Below are 21,613 nucleotides of genomic sequence, written 5' to 3'. Positions count from 1 at the left end.
TACTAAGTAAAGGGGAGATAAGACAAGATCTAGCTGGCATAAAGAATGGCCATCTGAATAACACATGATCTACAGCAGGGGTACTCAGACTGCGGCCTTCCAGATGTCCATGGACTACAATTCCCATGATCCCCTGCCAGTGTTCGCTGGCAGGGGCTCATGGGAACTGTAGTCCATGGACATCTGGAGGGCCACAGTTTGACTACCCCTGATCTACAGTCTACAACTATCCAGAATTACAGGGGCAAACTCTTTCAGCTTTAGGGGCTTTCTTAGATCGACCCTCTACAATCACAGAGGGGAAAGTTCAAATTAAGATCTTTCATTCACTGTTGTTCTGGTTTGAACCGGTTGCTCACGAAACACAATACAGTATACGGAACCGTTGTTTCAATGACACAGCTTCCTGGAAATTTAACGTGCAGTCCCAAATATGACTTGCTCAAGTTACAAGTCATTCATGGAGCATATGTGGGACATGCTCAGAATGGTCTCCCCAAGTCATAAATCTTTCACAGGTGCAATTAAGTATGAATCGTGGTCAGAAAAGACACATGCTCACTCTCTCAACAGCTGGAGTCAGGTGGGTTTGCCGCAGCCAAATTACAAAATTAAATTTAGATGAACTTAATTAAAAAGTGGGGGGGGGGAGATGCAATTTAATATGGACACTCCTCACGCGCGCTCACCGAACTCCTTTCTTGTGTCAAGAACAATATATTAAAGCATGATCCAAGAGCCACATAAAGGCTGAAAGGAAGTTTGAACAAAAGGACACGTCAGGTAGCTCGGCCACATAATGCTCCATGCGCAGACATTGGAAATGGCCACGACTGAAGAATGGACACCTCTGTAAAGACTGAAAATAAATGAGGGACTGAGGTGCCAGCACGCTTTCAAAATCCTCTCAAAATAAGAATGCAAAGGAAATGCAGTCTGAGACAATTTTGAAAAGGATGTCAAAAGTTCCTCTCCCCTGGCACCATCTCAGAAGATATTTTTTTGTGATAAACATGAGGGAAGGCCAATGCACAACATACAGGGACTGACATAGTATGGCCATTGCAAGGACTATACCACCTCAGAAGAAAGACTATACCACCTTCTGAAGAAAGAATCAATCATAGAATCCTAGAGTTGGAAGGGGCCATACAGGCCATCTAGTCCAACCCCCTGCTCAACGCAGGATCAGCCCAAAGCATCCTAAAGCATCCAAGAAAAGTGTGTATTGCTTGAAGACTGCCAGGGAGGGGGAGCTCACCACCTCCTTAGGCAGCCTATTCCACTGCTGAACTACTCTGACTGAGAAAAACTTTTTCCTGATATCTAGCCTATATCGTTGTACTTGAAGTTTAAACCCATTACTGCGTGTCCTCTCCTCTGCAGAAGACTAAGATGTTGCAGTAACTAGTCCTACGGGAAAACCTCTTGCAAACAAGGATGTTGAGAAGAAGAGTTGCTTTTTATACCCTGCTTTTCCCTACCAGAAAGAGTCTCAAAGCGGCTTACAATCGCCTTCCCTTCCTCTCCCCACCACAGACACCCTGTGAGGCAGATGGGGCTGAGAGAGGCATAACGGGACTGTTCTGTCAGAAAAACACTATCAGGGCTGTGGCCAGCCCAAGGTCGCCCAGCTGGCTGTAGGTGGAGGCGCAGGGAACCAAACCCGGCTCGCCAGATGAAAAGCTGCCGCTCTTAACCACTCCGCCATGCTGAAAGCGAGTGAAGTTTTTATAAAGGGGATTCTGAGGGTCTCATCTGCATTTTGACACAGCGCCTTTCTCTTTGCTGCCAGTCCATCTGGTCTGAAGTATAAAAGCCAGCACTTCAGAGAGAATTTGTACCTGACTTTGTAGCAATTCACCGCTGCTTAATCTTTATAATGGCCTAAAAGCTTGTTGCGGAAACTACCTCAAATGGGTTACAAGGAGGATAGCTGTTCATTAGGGCTGAAACAGTACTGACTGTGTTATACCTTGTCAAAAAAGCAAGTTTTTAGAAGTCAGGATGATCTCAAAGTATTCTAGGACTGCTCAACAGACGTGTGGCCACAAAAGCCATATATACATATACATAGCCCGCTGGCCCATGATATTAGAATTAAAACACACACAAAGGCCCTGCATTGCCCATTGGTCTAAGTCAAGACCTTCTGCTTTAGGATGCTTTGGGTTGATCCTGCATTGAGCAGGAGGTTAGACTAGATGGCCTGTATGGCCCTTCCAACTTTATGATTCTGTGATTCTATGAGCAGGGGTTTGGACTAGATGGCCTGTATGGCCCCTTCCAACTCTATGATTCTATGATTCTATGAGCAGGGGGTTGGACTAGATGGCCTGTATGGCCCCTTCCAACTCTATGATTCTATGATTCTATGAGCAGGGGGTTGGACTAGATGGCCTGCATGGCTCCTTCCAACTCTATGGTTCTGTGATTCTATGATTCTATGAGCAGGGGGTTGGACTAGATGGCCTGTATGGCCCCTTCCAATTCTATGATTCTATGAGCAGGGGGTTGGACTAGATGGCCTGTATGGCCCCTTCCAACTCTATGATTCTGTGATATCACAGCAGCTGAGCCAATGGCAGTCAAACAGGCTTGGACACTCTACATACAACACAAGGGAGCAATGATGTTCACACACGTGAGTCAGTCATTTCGCAAAAAACAACGCTCCAGAATTCATTTGTATTGTTAAAAGGTTTGCTTCTTCCATATATGCGCCTCTGTTTGTTCAGACCTCTTATTCTCCAAGAGCCAATGGAGCTAAGGAAGAAGACTTTCCCAATGGCAACATACTATTCATGTGTCTAAAAGAGTAAGACCGGCCTGCCCTGAGAAGTGCCCACCTGTTTATCCCTCAGTGACCGAACTAAGGATGTCTTCTGACTGCAAGGAGGCAAGCCCTGAGCAATGATTCATGCAGAAACACAACAGATAGCCTCCTCCAAGGGCATGTAAGATGGGTGCCTTGCAAAGTGAGGAGTTAAAAGGGTTTCGTGTGGACTTATGGCTGAGCAAAGCATACTCTCACATATTTTGGCAATTACAGTCATAAAATAGGGTCTTCCTTTTGTCAATGTGGAAGGAGGTTTTCCAAATTTTTTAATTTCGGGAGTCGGACCTTGAGGTCCTGCAACAACAAGGTAAAGGTAAAGGTAAAGGTATCCCCTGTGCAAGCACCAGGTCATGTCTGACCCTTGGGGTGACGCCCTCTAGCGTTTTCATGGCAGACTCAATACGGGGTGGTTTGCCAGTGCCTTCCCCAGTCATTACCATTTATCCCCCAGCAAGCTGGGTACTCATTTTACCGACCTCGGAAGGATGGAAGGCTGAGTCAACCTTGAGCCTGCTGCTGGGATCGAACTCCCAGCCTCATGGGCAGAGCTTTCAGAATGCATGTCTGCTGCCTTACCACCCTGCGCCACAAGAGGCTCTTGCAACAACAAAGGAATGCTATCTCTGGACGTGGAAGGGAAATCATTCATCTTTACTTTATTGTTGTTAAAAAAGGGGGGGAATGACAGGATCTCTCTAGAGCTTACCACTGATCTGTAAATTGCTGTCTTTGATGTTTCCCACCAGGCTTGCTTCGGCTCAGGCAGATGATCCTGTTGAAAGAAGCATTATATCAGATAGATGATCTTTTTAAAAAAGACAACTTTCAGGGATTCGCTTATAATTTGGGACTGCAGATGGCTACAATAAGTTTTAAAATGAAACTGACTCTTGATGGGCAAATTAAGGATTGCAACCGATTGAAACAAGGAGGGAAAAATAAAGATTGGCTTAATCATATGCAATTAATTTCAAGAATGAAATATGAATGAAAAACTATTGGTAAGCTGCTCAGAGATGTAATTGAGTTTGATGTAGAAATAATTCAGAATACACCACACTTATAGGAGCGAATCTATAAATACCTATTAAAGCTGGAAACTGAAGATGAGCAAGTTAAAAACTGTATGATAAAATGGATGCAAAACTTGGGTCAAAATATTTCACGTGAAGAATGGGAAGCCATTACGGTGTAAAAATATTAACTTACAAAATGTCAGCCATTGAGGGGAAATGGGTATAAAATGTTTTACAGATGGTATGTTGCTCCAAAAAGGTATAAGCAGGATCTCTAATTAATTTGATGGGAAATGTTGGAGATGTTATGATCCTGTAGGTTCATCTTATCCTATGTTGGTGGTCTTGTGACTTGGTTAAAACATTTTTGGATAAAAATGCATGCCTTAAGGAGAGGAATGGGAAGGCGACTGTAAGCTGCTTTGAGCCTCCTTTGGGTAGGGAAAAGCGGCATATAACAACCAACTCTTCTTCTTCTTCTTAAAGGAAAAATTCCTGACTGTTCCTACTGTATTCTAAATATATGTTTTCCGCACGGGGAACTTTCCTGCTGTGGCTTCCATGGGGGAGCACAAATCAGGGGTAGACGAGGTGCACCGGGCCAAATGCTCCCTGGTCCGGGAGCAGGAAGAGGCAGGGCAACCTCCCTTTATCTCAAACTCCAGCCTGCAGGTGCGGAAATGGTTAGATTCTCTCCTTCAAATCTGCCTAAGCATTTGAGAGAATTCTTTTTCCATGCAACAGTGGAAAGATGTGCGGTGCAAAGATGGAAGCAATGAGAACTTCCTGGAATGGGCATGCAGTTGGGATAAAACTGGAGAATTTATCATGAAGGCGGAGCTAACTAATTTATTGCATTAAAAATCTCCTGAAGAATCCCTTGAACATTGGAATGATTTTTGAGAATTGAAAAAAAAATTAATATGTACTATGTGTTGTTGGATAAGAAAGGTGCCTTTCTGTTTTATAGATAGAACACTTCTCTCTATGGGTTGAGAGAAGTATCTTCAATGTATGGTAATTTTTTTCTTCTTTTGGTTTCAAAACTATAATAAAAATATTTAAAAAAATAATAATTAAACCACCAAAACAGTAGTGTAACACCTCAACAGATTCAAATCTCGAGTAAAGGGACCATAATATAGATTCCCAGAGTATTCTGAAAAACATCCTAAGCACAGCCAAACCCTGAGAACAAAACAAGAGCATAACATGGCTAATTTTAAGAAATCTTTAGGAAAAATAAATTAGATGGCCAGTGGGAAGCAAGGAATTATTCTGAGCAGTCCAAGATGCATGAAGCAAAGAGTGAGAAGAGCCATTATTTTAAGTACATAATAAATCCACTTTGAAAATGCTCATACACCTGCCTTTCTCCCGGGGAATACCATGATCCAGGGTGGATTACAACAATATGAAAAAAAATATTTTAAACTAAATATTAAAATGGCAGATTTACAACACCCGTTCAGTTCATTTTATTTTGATACATGATCGGCTCGAACGGTATTAATAAAAACAATCGGAAGAGTTATATGTGCCGTTACAACCCTGCATTTCAAATCTCTCATACAAAATCACAATAACGGGATCAGCTATTTGAGAACTCAGCCACCTCCTTTTGCATCCTGCAATCCATTATCCAAAATTTTGTTACATTACCACTGGTTTCATTAGAGGAATGAATAGGAAGGAGAAGAGTTGGTTTTTACACCCCAATTTTCACTACCATAAGGAGCCACAGTGAGTCACAGTCACCTTCTCTTCCTCACGACAGACACCCCGTGAGGTAGGTGGGGCAGAGAGGTCGGACAGAACTGCTCTGAGAGAACAGCTCTAGGACGACTGCGACTGGCCCAATTCAGAGGATTTTCAAAATTTTCCTGAAGTTGAGTCAGGTCCTTGGCGTATCAAGGTCACAGCTGGTTTACTTCTCCAGCAGCAGGTCTCCATGTCCCGAGGCGGAGGACTTTCCCATCGCCCACAACCTGACCTTTCAATCTGGAGATGCCGGGGCTTGAACTTGGGACTGTCTGCACACAAAGCAGCTGCTCTGCCAGGGAGCCACACCCCCTCCCTGCAATTCCTTAGAATCTAGACAACATGTAAAGGTAAAGGTATCCCCTGTGCAAGCACCGAGTCATGTCTGACCCTTGGGGTGACGCCCTCTAGCGTTTTCATGGCAGACTCAATACGGGGTGGTTTGCCAGTGCCTTCCCCAGTCATTACCGTTTACCCCCCAGCAAGCTGGGTCCTCATTTTACCGACCTCGGAAGGATGGAAGGCTGAGTCAACCTTGAGCCGGCTGCTGGGATCGAACTCCCAACCTCATGGGCAGACAGCTCCAGACAGCATATCGCTGCCTTACCACTCTGCGCCACAAGAGGCTCATAGACGACATGTAGGCCGCTACAAAAGAGGACGAGACTGATATTATAACGACATGTTCTCAAGCTTGGATGCGGCAGAGCAGAGCAGGGGGAATATGGCTGCAAGAGCGAGGACACTGAGGACCAGTTTATGTTTAACACTAGATTGCTTTTACCGTCCCGAAATACACAGAGACCTGAAGTGCTTTAAATACATGCTCCGGCACCTCACAGTCAAAAGTACACATGTACCGACCGTGAAGAAGTGCGTAAATGTCTGCAGGCATTGTCAAAATGGAAGAAGAAGAGCTGGCTTTTTGTACTTTTTTTTGTTTGTTACTACCTGATGGGGTCTCAGAGGTGGCTTACAATCGTTTGCCTTCCCTTCCTCTCCCCGCAACAGACACCCTGCGAGGTAGGTAGGGCTAAGAGAGCTCCAAGAGAACTTTGATCAGCTCAAGGTCACCCAGCTGGCTACATGTGGTTCTCCAGATTCATGTCCATCGCCCTTAACCACTGCAGCACGTTGGTTCTCATAGTAAGGACCTCTTGATGAACAGCAGTTCAGAAAACTAAATAGTGCTCTCCGCCATTTTCATTATGGTGCTATATTGCTAGAATGGGGGTCTCCATTCTCCAGTTTGCCTGCCGAGGAAAACCTCTGTAAAAGCAGTTGGCCTTTTTGTATGTGCTCAGTTTTGTGAGTCTGGCAGGAGAGGGCAGAATAAAAGTTTAAATAATTTCTGCACACGATGAATGGATAGAATCATAGAGTTGAAAGGGACCTCCTGGGTCATCTAGTCCAACCCCCTGCACTATGCAAGACACTCACATCCTTATCACTCATCCCCTGTAACCTGCCACCCCCTTGAATCTTCACGGAATCAGCCTCTCCATCAGATGGCTATCCAGTCTCTGCTAAAAAATTCCCAAAGATGGAGAACCCACCACCTCCCGAGGAAGCCTGTTCCACTGAGGAACCACTCCAACTGTCAGGAATTTCTTCCGGATGTTCAGACAGAATTTCTTTTGAATTAATTTCATCCCATTCGTTCTGGTCTGTCCCTGTCTGGTCTGTTCTGGTCTGAGACTTCAGGGGTCAAAGACCCTCAGGAGAACACTGTTGCCATCTATCTGGCTGTCCACCACGAGAAAACCCAATGCCCGTCAAGATAAGACCATTGGGTTTGATCTACCAAGAGGCTCTCATTGCTGTTTCCCTGTATTTGTTCCCAACTTCCTGTGACTCAGTTGGGCCATACATGCACCTACACAGGAACTTAACAAAGGCCAGAGTTGCACCCCACCGTTTCCCAAAAGCAATATTTTGCACTTGTGACCAGCTCTGCAGATGGAATTCACAAGCGCTAACACACTACGTAGGCGTTAGAGCAACATTATGCTCTCCAGAAGATCCCAGGTTCAGCCTCCACTCAATAGACTCTGCTCACGGTGCAGGAGCAGACACAGATAACCAGCCAGCATGAGACATTTTGGCACACGAGCTTTCCTATGATGTCATGCAGAGGCCACGCCGGGAGTGAGGTAGGCTGAGCTATTGGCTTCTTAAAAGACCCGGAGGAATATATTCAATTATTTTTTTTTCTCCCTGCACTGGAGGTAACATAAATCGCAAGCTATAAAAATGCAGATGAATGCAGGCTACATCGATGTTTGGATTTTGTAACTGGGTACTTAACGCACCGTTCGGTCCTTAGAACGGAACGAACACTGACCTAAGTCAACAACAGTATCACTGGGTGTTTTTCTTTCCTTAAACAAGAGTGTAATTGGGGAGCGTCTTTCGTAACACAAATCAGAGACCCGGCTCGACCATGATGAAGAACTCAACGCACCCCGAGCAATATCCAGCCATAACTATGTAAGCATTTATAGGACCATAAGTGAGTGAGTAGAGCCTCTTGTGGCGCAGAGTGGTAAGGCAGCAGACATGCAGTCTGAAAGCTCTGCCCATGATGCTGGGAGTTCGATCCCAGCAGCCGGCTCAAGGTGGACTCAGCCTTCCATCCTTCCAAGGTGGGTAAAATGAGTACCCAGCTTGCTTGCTGGGGGGTAAACGGTAATGACTGGGGAAGGCACTGGCAAACCACCCCGTATTGAGTCTGCCATGAAAACGCTGGAGGGCGTCACCCCAAGGGTCAGACATGACTCGGTGCTTGCACAGGGGATACCTTTACCTTTACCTTTAAGTGAGTGAGTAGGATGTTTTTCTCTGTGTCACAAAAAATTCCAGGTTTCTACTAAGAACACAGGAGATTGCTCAGTTCTTTGTGAAGTTAGCATGCATGTGCTAGTATACCAAGTTGCCTCCAATTTATGCTTGAACTCTGTATTAATGTCCCCCCAAACATTCTACTGTTAACATCCTTGCTCAAATCTTTGCAGATGGCTTCCCTGACTGAGTCAACCCAACTCATGTCTTTCTCTTTCCCTGCAGCCTTTAACTTTTCCTAGTATTGTGGCCTTGTCTTCTCACGAGGTGACCAAAGCATGACAGCCTCAGTTTGATCATTCTAGCTTCTAGGGAGAGTTCGGGCTTGGTTTGACCTAGACCCTGCAGATTTGCCTGTTGGTCGATCCAGAGTATCCAGATTGTTCTTTCCCAACACCTCTCTGCCAATGAATCCCTTTTCTCCCTGCCGGCGTTCTTCTACTGCAGTTTAAACATTCACAGATGAATATTTAAACCTCTCCTCAAGCGTCGAGTTGTCTGCCTCCAGCCGTTCCCAAGATTTTGCTTTTAAGAAATGATTGTAAAAGCTGTGAGTTGGAGCCTGGGAAACCTTTCTGCAAATGGCAGGGATTTCTTCTGGAGCAAGGGACTTTGTAGCAGCGGAAGGCCCTTCTGGGCTGGCAGGGAACCAAGCACAAATACTTCCACAGGAGCCCGTGTGTTCAAATTGCATGGGTCACTGCCCCTCGATTTTGCTCTTAGCACTGTTGTGCATTCTCTGCCCTGGGGCTTTTACGGACGAAGAGAACCTTGTCATCCACCTTTGCAGCAGGCTACACACCAATAAATCCCTACATACATTTTCTAAGTCTCGTCCGTATAAATGTGCCGCATGACCACCAAGATATAACAGTTTAGCATTGTTCTTAATTACGAAAAGCTTTAAGCGGCGCTGCTTATTTTAACTGGGATCAACAAGCAGGCCAGTGGGCAAACGGAAACAGGTAAGGAAGCCCAGAAGTCCCCATAACTGCAATGGGACAGCATGGCTGATTGTAACCGAGCTGTAGCACCGGGCATTTTGTGCCAAGTGAATTAGATGGGTCTAGATCACGGGTAGTCAAACTGGTCAATATTGTGCATTTTCCCTTTGGGGGGAAAAGACAAAACCCTGATTTATAGGAGACATGTTACCAATCTCCTATTTATTTATTATTTATTATTATTATAGTTTTGATACCTTGATTTTAACACTATTGGAGAAGCAGCCATGCAACTGGAACTCTGTTTTCAGTTCAAACGAAAGCCCAGCAAACAGAGCTGGCTTTGTTCCCCCTCCCTTTCCTACTTTTTGATCTTTACGGTCCAGAACGGCAGGCAAAATGCTTAGTAAGCAAATTGCATGCATTTGAGCAAGGCCGGAATTTGCCTTGGTCGCTTCCGCGTTCAGTGAAGGGACCACGGCTCTGATGTTTACCTCAAGGCAGTGTTTAGCTCACCGACTCCCAAAATAAGCATGGACTTTTATGGATTTCTAGTCTGCTGCCAGCTGTTTCCTTGAGGCGGCCTCAGTGACAGCAGAGCAGAACAAATGCGGGTTTATGGGGGAGGAAGGGGACACGTGGATAAAGGGAAAAGCCCACAGGAAAACATCCCTGAGACCATCTTCATGGCCGGACTCCTATTTTACTATCACAGAATGCCAGGGATTGAGAAGCCACGACCAGAGGGATGGTGACACCACCTGCAAAGAAAGAGGTTCTGGGACCAAGCACAGATTTCATTCCAGGAGGAGTACACAGTGTCGTTTAGCTTAACAAACGAAAAACCTGACTTAACATATGGGGTTTGAAGAGTCAGCGTTCTGCTCTGCTGGGAGCACAGGATTAGAACTCAAAACCAGGGCACTGAGCCGACCCCAGAAATGCCCAACCTGGTTGTGTCCCCCCCACGGAGCAAACTTAGATGTGTTTGTGATGTTTCAATGGAGCCTTGGAGTAGCTGACATTCCCTACCGTGGGGCAGGGCTGGGTGGTTTCGCTTCCCTTCATGCGGTGAGAATCCTGAGAAGAAGTTGTTTTTATACCCTGCTTTTCACTGCCTGAAGGAGTCTCATATCAGCTTCCAATTGGTTTCCCTTCCTCTCCCCACAACACACACCTTGTGAGGTGGGTGAGGCAGGGAGAGCTCTGAAAGAACTGGGACGGGCTCAAGGTCACCCAGCCGACCTTATGATTCTCAGAGCAATCCCCTGTTCTTCCTCTCCCCACAACACACCCCCTGGGAGGCAGGTGGGGCTGAGAGAGCTCTGACAGGCAGGACCGCTTGGTCAGAACAGCACTATCAGGACTGTGACTAGCCCAAGGTCCTGTGGAGGAACGGGAAATCAAATGCCACTCTTAACCACTATACCACTGACTAGCTATTCAGTTTTCCTATATTTCCTATATTAATTTGGTTGACTGAGACACTGGCTAAGGATCTGTGGTTGTATTACTGTTATCTGTACCTGTTGTTTCTTGTTCCATGTAAACCGCCCTGAGACTTCGGGAGAGGGCAGTATATAAACATAAACATAAACATAAACATAAACATAAACATAAATTAATAAATTAATAAATTAATAAATTAGTAAATTAATAAATTAATAAATTAATAAATTAATAAATTAAATAAAATGCCCTGCTGGCTCGAATACAAATGGAGCTGAACTGAACTGGAAGGTAGGGGAGGGTTTCCGGGGTGGTGTGTGGTGGTGAGGGCAGACGAGAGTGGTACAAGAGCAAATTTCCAGAATTTAAGAGCCTTCCTAATCGAAGGCAGGTGGTGGAATTCTTATAACCTGCAAAGGCACCGTATCCTTAATTCTTTATTGCAGAGCCTAGTCCGTAATGCAAAAAAAAAAAAGAAGAAGAAGCAAGAAACAAAACAACCCTGATTAATTATTTATAGGCATGTATAAAACAGATTACTCATCTGACTTTATAAAGCAAAAGAAAAAACAAAACCCACCAAACAAAACTTTGAAAAATATTCAAACCGGTTCCTAAATGATTGCATAGGAACCCGGACACTGAGTCATGAGTTCGGCAGAGAAATATATTACCATCTGGTTCTACGAATGTAATTATGCTGTCGCCAGACCTGACTGATCACCTTTCTGGTGTAAAAAGAACCATGTGATCTGCCCGGCGAGATAATCACTCTTAAAGCGTTCCTAAAATACACAAAGGGAAAAGCGAGAGGCAAAAAAAAATAGAAAGAAAAGGAAGGGACAAATTATCTGACACAGAAGACAGGAAACACCCATTTAAAAATGAAAATAGCTTTCCTAACAGATTGTTGTTTGGAAGCTGATAAATGAGGAGAAGCTGCCACCCTCTGTATACGTTACCCGTTATTCTAATTACGTCTTTTATGCTTGAGATTCATCGTCTCTTTCCTTCCTTATGAAGAATGCCCTTGTTTGGTATTACAAGAGACCCCCTCCCAAAAAAACCCCAAACCTTTACCAAAACAACAGCAGCAGTAACGACACATTTCAAGGATTTATTCAGAGACTCAGTGTTCTCTGAGCAAGTTCTCCCATCACCTTTCCTTGGTCCACAACCAGTGGAAAACCATCACCCTTTCCCTCCAGCTGGTACACTCCAGCATCCTTGGTTAATGCTCCTGAGCAGAAAACACTGTTGTGCGATTTCCTACATCTGCATCTCCAAGTAACACCAGCCGTAAATTCCAAGACGTCTTGAATATGATGTAAGAGAGAGAGAGCGCCTGGAGCTGTTCCATTGTGAAAAATCTTGAGCAGACCTACGGGATGTATTGGCGACCTGCAGAATCCTGTGAGGCACAGAGAATAGCCAATCGGATTGAGGATGGACGGACATGACAGTCTAGTCAGCATCTGGAGGAGAGACCTTCTAAGAACATGGTTTTATGCCCTATGAGAAGCTGCCTTTGACTAAGTCCAACCCTTGGTCAATTGCAGTCAGGATGGTCTCCTTCAATACCCCCAGGTATTTGGTCGAGGTGTTTCACATTACCTGTCCCCTGACCCTTTTAACAAGAGATGCCAAGGACTGAACCTGGGACTTTTTGAATGCAACACAGATTACCTGAATGCAGCACAGTTACCTGAGAAACATGTAGAATTCTGGATCTCTATGGAATTAAATATGCATAACCTTGCTTGTTCCAGCAAGCCAACCAAAAGACACTGGATTGCAGCTGTATACTCTACTACACAAATATTTATAACTTGCGTTATTCGAACTTAATGCTGAGGAGACGTTCAACGTACGTTACCAAGCCATGTGAGTCAGCAGTCAACCAGACTGCCCTCAGCAGACAAATACCCCCCCCTCAATTTTCAATACACGTTGCCATTTATTTTGCTAAAATATTTAAATCTGTGCTTAATAAAGCAAGGGGATGTGCCTGAATCACAGCATCCAGGATTCTAATTTTAAAATTGTACTCTGAATAGAATAAATTATTAAACCCCCTGGAAGCTGTTCTGCATGATGAGAAGGGGGGGGGGGAGTGGAGAGAAAAAATAGCCTTACTAAAAGGAGATTCTTCTCCTCTTCTCGCCTGTCTTAGACAAGCCATTTGACAGCACGGGTGATCTCTGCATTTCACCCTGTGCAGTGGGGAGGATGCATTTTTAATATGTGCAATACAGAAAGTCTCATTCTCATGCTAAATCAAGGTTAAAGTGTAACTGAGAAAGATCTGCTTATCTAATTAGCTCCCGTACGACCAGGAAGTTATTACGAGGCAGCAAGCAATAAAAATTATTGTAACACTCTTTAAATCATTTATTAATTAAGCTTTAGATTGTATATTATTGAATGATCACGGAGCTGAGCCTTGTGCATACTGTGGCTCTGATACTTCCCATGTTTGCATCGTAATTGCCAAGCTGAGAGCTAGTTGCTCCCCGCCTTCATTCACATCCTTTCAGCAACACATAGTAATGTCCATGCTGTGGAAATGAAGCGTCTCCCCTATCTTTTCCTCCCAATCAGGAATTTTGCTCCAGGAAAAGGAGGAGTCCTGGCCCAGAGAAGCTAGATCTGCCACTTAGCAGAAAGGAAATTTTGGAGTTAACCCATTCGCTCATTGGTTCAGATGTCAGGGACAACCTGTTGGGTCTCGGCTGGGTACCCCAAGGGAAGTTCCTGCAGAAGCCCCTTAAAGCAGGGGTGTCAAGCATCTGCCTCTGGAGCTGAAAGGGACCCTTCTGGGGCTCGGATCAGCAAGTGAGAAGCTGATTACCTGTCCTGCCAGATGACAGAGGCTGTGCATTATCTCCCTGCCTACCAGGGATGGCCAAAATGTGACTCTCCAGATGTCCACGGACTGCAATTACCATAAGCCCTTGCCAGCTGGGCCAACTGGCAGGGATTCGTGGTAATTGTAGTCTACGGACATCTGGAGAACCAGAGTTTGTCCACCCCTGCTGTATTCTGTCCCAGTGCTAATGAGCAATGGCCAGCAGGGGAGTTGGCACTGGAGTAATTCTGCAAGGAAATACCGCAAGATTGTTTTCAGCAAGTTTGCATTTTGAGCAAAAATATATACATATAGGTAATTGGATTTGCCTGTGTCTTTTATAAAGTTTATATAGCTTCCGTAATGGCACCTCAGCCCTAAAGCAAGGGGAGTCGACCTGTGGTCCTCCAGATGTTCATGGACTACAATTCCCATGAGCCCCTGCCAGCAAGTGAGAAGCTGATTACCTGTCCTGCCAGATGACAGAGGCTGTGCATTATCTCCCTGTCTACCAGGGATGGCCAAAATGTGACTCTCCAGATGTCCACGGACTGCAATGACCATAAGCCCTTGCCAGCTGGGCCAGCTGGCAGGAGTTCATGGGAATTGCAGTCCATGAACATCTGGAGGACCACAGGTTGACTATCCCTGCCCTAAAGGACTCAATAGTAACAGATATTGGTGATTATGCTGAGGAGACAGGCTTGGCTGGAAGAACGTTTCAGGACCTCGGAGAGCTCCAAGCCAGGCAACTTGCTCCAATGGAGATTAGTGTTAGGCAGAGCTCTTAAATGGGGCAAGGGGCTCCCAAGGAATCAGCTCCACCCTTGGAGGACAGGGACTGCTCCTTAAAGGGCCCATGCTTGTATCTGGAGTCTGAAACTCCCAGGGTGCTCTGCGACTACCCAGCAAGGGGGACTTGGTGAGGGTGACCATGGACGTTGTCGAGATATGGGCCTTCAAGACTGTGGCTGCACACTTGGGGAGGGTCGGGTGGCCATCGCATTGTCTGCGCTAAAGGAATAAATGACTTGGCCCCATGCTGTTCGTCTTGTATGAAGCTTTTCTCTGCTGCCTTTTTCAAGATTTCCCCTAACTTACAACTCAGCTCACCAAGTCAGACTCACAATTCCGCTCCCGCAATTTGCTTTTGCAGTACCAAACTGCACCTTTAAAGATTAAAAACAGGGAGTCCTGTGAACAGCTGCTATTTAAAAAAAAATCCTCAGCAAAAACCAAAGTATGTATCACACTGGTAAGTGGCACAAAGTTTGAATCCAGTGGTGCCTTGAAGGCCCCCAATGGTTTAATTCTCGGTACAAGCCTTTGTGCGCATGCAAACTTCTTCAAATGTTTTGAAACACCAGAAGAAATAGGCATGCACATGAAATCTTAAACCCAGAAGGAAACTTCGTTGGCCTTCAAGTTGTCACTGGAGTCAAACTTTGTTCTATTCATAATTAAGATCAGTTCCCCCTCCCAACCTCCTCTTTAGCCGATGGGGACTGCAGCAAAGAAATTAAAAGACGCTTGCTCCTGGGGAGGAAAGCTATGGCAAATCTAGACAGCATCCTAAAAAGCAGAGACGTCACCCTGCCAACAAAAGTGCATTTAGTCAAGGCTATGGTATTCCCAGTTGCAATGTATGGCTGCGAAAGTTGGACCATAAGGAAGGCCGAGCGTCAAAGAATTGAAGCTTTTGAACTCTGGTGCTGGAGAAGACTCTTTCGAGTCCCTTGGACTGCAAGGCGAACAAACCGGTCAGTCCTAGAGGAGATCAGCCCTGACTGCTCCTTAGAAGGCCAGATCCTGAAGATGAAACTCAAATACTTTGGCCACCTCATGAGAAGGAAGGACTCCCTGGAGAAGAGCCTAATGCTGGGAGCGATCGAGGGCAAAAGAAGAAGGGGACGACAGAGAATGAGGTGGCTGGATGGAGTCACTGAAGCAGTCGGTGCAAACTTAAATGGACTCCGGGGAATGGTGGAGGACAGGAAGGCCTGCAGGATCATTGTCCATGGGGTTGCGATGGGTCGGACACGACTTCGCACATAACAACAACAACACAATGATTTATCCTCCTCCTTGCCTGAGAGGCTCAGCCAAATTCATAGCCTATAAATGGAAGCGTCTGTTCCGCACTCACAACAGCATATTTGCAAGAGACACAACTTGACTACGTAAAACTGAGGATCCTTCAGTTGCTTGGCTTGCAAAATCGCCTTCCTGTTTTGTAGTATGAATCATCTAAACCACCACCAGAAAAAATAATTACATTCGGTCTGAAATGTAAATTAAATCAGAATTAGCACAACCTCAATATAAAATTAGACTGTCGACCCGGATTAATTGATCTCTGGCTTTCGACTATAAACCTAACGTCTCTTCGGGGTGGAGTCTCATAAAGGGAGGTGACAGGGGCGTCAACACTGTATGAAATAAACAGACCACAGAAATTCTGCCACTCGGATTTTCATTATCTCGCAATAAAAGGCAAGCTTGCATGCTTCACGTGTACGCCGCTGAGCTATTAATAAAATGTTGTTTTATCAAAACAAGGATGAATGCTTTTGATCACCAATCTCATGCTAGTCACTGAGGATTCAGACAGCAGGCCGAAGGGGTCTCTTTCATAGCCAACCTTCCAACGTCTGCTGACCCCGCACAAGATTGTTTTAACTTCTCTGTCTTCCTTGATAGTGTCAGTGTAATTTCCTTCATATTCTGAACATAGCATTTCTTCTCTTCTGCCTATCCCTTTCGTAACTACCCCTTCTTAAAATAAAGCCCCCTCCCTTGAGAGCCAGCGTGGTGTGGTGGTTAAGAACAGCAGACTCAAATCTGGAGAAATGGGGTTGATTCCCCGCTCCTCCACATGCAGCCAGCTGGGTGACCTTGGACCAGTCAACAGGGTTCTTCTTTTAGAGCAATACTCTTTCTCAGTCCCACCTACCTCACAGGGTGGCTGTTGTGCAGAGAGGAAGGGAAAGGTGCTTGTGAGTTGATTTGGGAGACCTTTGGGTAGTGAAGAACAGGGTATAAAAAACCCAGCTCTTCGCTTTTTGCCTTTTCAGAAACACTCCCCAGAAATGTACAGGAATTTTCTATGCCTGGAGAACTGGAAGAAATGTTTAATCACCACAGGTGACCAGCAAAACTAGCATGGCCAGCTACACCTAGAGGTGCACCTGTTTTCACAGTTAGGAATATCTATAATTTTATTTTGTATATATTTATATTTTAACTTATATACCGCCGCTCTCAAAGACTCGAGGCGGTTTACAATAAAATGATAAAACAACAACCCTTAAAATCCCCAGGCATAAAAGATGGCAATTCATTCAAATTAACCCCCCATCTCCTCCCCTATCCAGCTTGCAGTCCAGAGCTCTTTCATTAAGAGCGAGGGTCCTGATATCACTGGTTCTAGGGCACCCCCTGATGGTAAGTCCGGGACCACAGCCCGGCCTCAACCATATGCCTGGTGGAAGAGCTCTGTCTTACAAGGCCTGCGGAAAGCTGGTAATTCCAGCAGGGTCTTTAGCTCTTCCGGGAGCTCATTTCACCAGGTTGGGGCCAGGGCTGAAAAGGCCCTGGCCCTGGTCGAGGCCAGGCAAATGTCCCGGGGGGCCCGGGACCACCAGCAGATTCATACCCACAGTGCGAGTGCCCTGCAGGGGGCATAGGCAGTCAAGCAGTCCCACAGATAGGCCGGGCCCAAGCCACGTATCGCCTTAAAGGTTAAACCCAATATGTAAAGGTCAAGGCTCTCTTTCTCCCCCCACCTCTACTGAGAGCCCTCCCCCTCACATTGGGCCCTGGGAGAGCGGCTTTCGAGATGCAATGAAAATATGGCACCTTCCTTTTCCAACTCTGCTGACTGCAGGAGATGTATAAGCAACAGAGAATCAGGCCTGAGGTGCCGTTAAGACAAAGACACAAAGGTTGACATGTAATCCTGCAAATCTAAAACTCTTTGAGCCCAGATTAAGCTTCTTTGTTTGCTTAAGGCAGATCTCCCCTTCTTCCTCTTTGACAAACACGTGCCGGTTCACAGACCATGCTCAGGTTCAAAGAAAAGGAGGGCCAGAAGCGAGCTGCCTTCCCGACCGACCGCCCTATGCAATGTCGGTTTTCTTCAGACCGACTTCCCTCCGTGTGTCTGCCTCTGTGTTATCAGACCCCACCAGCTGCTCGCTGACTCATGGCACACGCTGGGCATGGACGGTGGAGCCAAGACACTCTCCTGCGAGCTTTGGCTCATTAGCACCTGAAAAACAAAAAGGAACTTCGCGGCTCTTGCTGACGCCTCTCCAGAAGTCAGCACGGCTATTCTGCAGCCTCTTCAGATATCCACCTGAAAAGGGTCTCTGTCTCCCCAGGCCGGTGGCATTTCCTACTGGCGCCAACAAAACAATACAAAAGAGGTCCTGATTGAGCAAAAAAAGAACTGAGTGCCAGTTGTGACCTTTGCTGCTGTAGTGTGTCCATGGTGAATCCCGCCACACATCCAGACAGGGGTGCCAACCTCCAGGCAGGACCTGGAGTTCCAGCTCATCTCCACACTACGGAGATTAATTCCCATGCAGAAAATAACTGCTTGGGATGGTGGAATCTTTTATACTCCACTTAAGTTCCTGTCCTCCCTTGGCTCCACCCCCAAAATTCCAGGTGTTTTACAATCTAGAGCTAGCAGGTTCAGATGCCATTGCCTGCCTAAACTTGGAACAATCCGGGGTTTCTTTGGCGGTCTCCCATTCAACTACTGCACAGGGCTGAGCTTGCTTATCTTCCAGGATTTGATGAGACTGAGTTAGCCTGCGCCATCCAGAGCAGGGCATGCGTGCCTGCTATCCTCCATTTATTTGCACAACTAATGCTGATACGGGGGAAAATGTAAAATGTTTGGGGCACGGCCATGGCTTGATCGTAGAGTATCTGCTTTGCACACAGAAGAAGAAGAAGTCCTGGAGTCACCATGAATGGTCACAAATCAGTGAAGAAGAAGAAGAAGAAGAAGAAGAAGAAGAAGAAGAAGAAGAAGAAGAAGAAGAAGAAGAAGAAGAAGAAGAAGAAGAAGAAGAAGAGGAAGAGGAAGAGGAAGAGGAAGAGGAAGAGGAAGAGGAAGAAGAAGAAGTAGAAGAAGAAGAAGAAGAAGAAGAAGAGTTGGGTTTCATTCCCCACTTTTCACTAACCAAAGGAACTTACAATCACCTTCCTTTCCTCAAACTACTAGACACCCTCTGAGGTAGGTGGGGCTGAGAGCCCTGAAAGGACTGTGACCGGCCCAAGGTCACCCAGTGGGCTGCATGTGTAGGAGACAGAATCAAACCCAGCTCACCAGATTACAGGTTGCCACTCTTAACCACTAAGCTACTCTAGGGTTCCATCTATAGTATCTCCAGTTTAAAGGCTAAGCTACCTGAAAGACCATGACGTGGAGATCTACTTTGGCCTTTGAGAGCCCAAAGGTCTGATTCGGTAGCCAGTGCCTTCTTGTGGACAACAGAAAACTCCTCTTTCAGAAGGAAGGCACCATTCCGTCCCATTCGACGCATCTCCGAGTACCCAGAAACGATTAAAGCACATAGGAAAATAAGCTATCAAAACAATCTTGGGAAGCGGAGAAGAATCCTGCCACCTCTTCCCCTTGGAGCAAAACCCTAACTCAAAAGACTTGTAAGAGTGCCAACCAGTTCTGACAAACTTAATTTGCTGGCGTTGGCAAAGTTGCTCTGACTCATTATGCGCTCAACAGGTGCTCCCTTTCCATTCGGCTGGGGATGGATGCCAGGATGCGTAATGATAAAGGCAATTAATGGGTCCTTCCACCCTCCTTTTCTGCAGCTGCTTCCCGGGCTGCATCGCAGACCTGGAGTGAGTTTCAGGGCTGGTCATGCTTTATCGTCCTTCTTCGAGCGAGAGAAAGGCAGGGAGCCCCGATGGTTTGCACACTGCCCCCTAATCCCCTCTCTGCCGAAAGGAAGGGAGAAAACACGGCCATTCTTCGTGTTGTGTGCTCCCATTATATACCAGGGGCCAAGGAATACAAAAGAGTCAGAGCCCAGCAGAGACGGAAGTTTAATGAGCAACTGACATCATTACTGGAATCACTGCACAGTTTGCCGTGAACAAACAACTTCCTTGTAAACAGAAACACGCACACACACACACATATCCCCGCCCCCAAAAGAGAAAGAGTGCAGGGTTGGCCGCTTGCTTCTGCATTGTCTCCTCGCGTTTGTTGACTGTCCCCAGACAAACTACCCCAGGCCTCTGGCATAAAAGCTCCTCTCCACTCCACTGAGGATTTGGGTTCTGCAAATTAACATGTGCGTCTCCTCAAAGTACTCATTTTGCAAGGCGCAAGGAACTGGCTAGGAATTAGCTGAGTGCAACTGGAAAACATCCCTCCCCATAACGACCGGGTGGACTTTACTGTCACGCCGACAGCCGTCGCCCTCCTTCTTCCTGGCGCACAAACAATTTTTCCTGGCCTGGGTTTGTTGGGGGTTTTCTTGGGCCAAGTCACACTGGCCAGATTTATGCAGACGTCATCCCAGCTGCTTATTTTGGACCAAGCCTAGTGGTGCTGTGACACAGGTAACAACCCAGTAGGATAGAATCATAGAATCATAGAGTTGGAAGGGACCTCCTGGGTCATCTAGTCCAACCCCCTGCACTATGCAGGACACTCACATCCCAATCGGTCATCTACTGTCACCTGCCACCCCCTTGAGCCTTCACAGAATCAGCCTCTCTGTCAGATGGCTATCTAGCCTCTGTTTAAAAATTTCCAAAGATGGAGAATGACATAGAATTAAGACACCCTGGGGGGGGGGAGGGAGGAAGAGGCTCTGAATTTCAATGAGAACTCGTCAAAATCAACGTAAGCAAGGGGCTCGGATCTTCTGGATAGAACAGATCCTAGATAAATCGACACTCGACAACTTATCACAACCTTTCTCAACTTTTTTTTAATCATTGAGAAGCCCCTGAAACATTTTTCAGGCTTTGAGAAACCCCAGAAGTGGCCCAATCATGCAGAATGTGGTTGGGAAGCAGAGCTGTGGACATGCCCCTCTCCTTCCTACCCCCTCCAGGCCCATCACTGGCCATTTTGGGAGGGGGTTTGCCGACAGGGGCTCATGGGAGTTGTAGTCCATGAACATCTGGTTGCCCTCCCGTGACCCCTGTGAAAGGGTCGTTAGACCCCCAAAGGGGACCCCCATGTTGAGAACCACTGCCATAAACAATCTGGGACCAGACAGCAAAAACACAACGACACAAAAACACACACAACAAAACTCTAGGGCAGCAGAAACTTCTTAACTCCCTGAGAAAGCCAAGTGCCTTCTTGTAGCAGTCCCGAAATGGAAATGGCTGACTTTCCACCAAGCCTGGCCATCATTAATCCACGAGATAAACTTGCAGGCTGCTCCAGTAAGAATGAACTGCAATGCTAAAAGAGGTGTCGGCTTTAGCAGCTAAAAAATATGGGGAAAGGCTCTGTGATCCCACCTCCAGCTATATGAGATATATTAACTATCACAGAAGGGGTGACAGGGTGCTGGATTAGCGATTACCGCTTGGTGACCTCATTCCAGCGAGGTTTCCATATTTTGATTTCAAAAAACTAAATTTGATTTTTAATAACGTGTTCATAAAAACCAGCATGGTGTCACTGCTAAGAATACGAGCCGCAAACAGGACACGGCTCAAGCAGGATCTCGCCTGCAGGTCAAACCGCGGACAGAAAAAGAGTTTCTTTTTTCAAAAATAAAAGTTCTAAAGCAGCTGCAGGGTGGGACTGTACTTTCAGTGGCGGGGCAGTGAGGGGGACAGAGTTGTAACCCTTCCCCTTCCTCCCGGTTGCTTGCGAAAAACAGCCATCTCCAAGTTTATACAGAGTCTA

At 46.1% G+C, this 21,613-nt stretch overlaps 1 protein-coding gene across 11 annotated transcripts in view; it reads right to left on the bottom strand.

Moving 5' to 3' along the window:
- SEMA6D (semaphorin 6D) overlaps positions 1-21,613 on the bottom strand; it is a 686,652-nt gene that overhangs the window by 209,569 nt on the left and 455,470 nt on the right. For 9 of the 11 annotated variants that reach the window (XM_077318063.1, XM_077318062.1, XM_077318071.1 and 6 more), the window contains exon 3: positions 3,546-3,611. The exons of the other annotated variants lie outside the window; for them this stretch is intronic. The gene's annotated coding sequence lies outside the window, so the exon portion shown is untranslated. The remainder of the gene's footprint in view (positions 1-3,545; positions 3,612-21,613) is intronic. 11 annotated transcript variants of the gene reach the window in all.

This window comes from Paroedura picta, chromosome 18, assembly GCF_049243985.1.
Source record: "Paroedura picta isolate Pp20150507F chromosome 18, Ppicta_v3.0, whole genome shotgun sequence".
Classification (NCBI taxonomy): domain Eukaryota; kingdom Metazoa; phylum Chordata; class Lepidosauria; order Squamata; family Gekkonidae; genus Paroedura; species Paroedura picta.
Note: the sequence above shows the minus strand (reverse complement) of the source record. Positions and strands in the feature narration are given on the sequence as shown.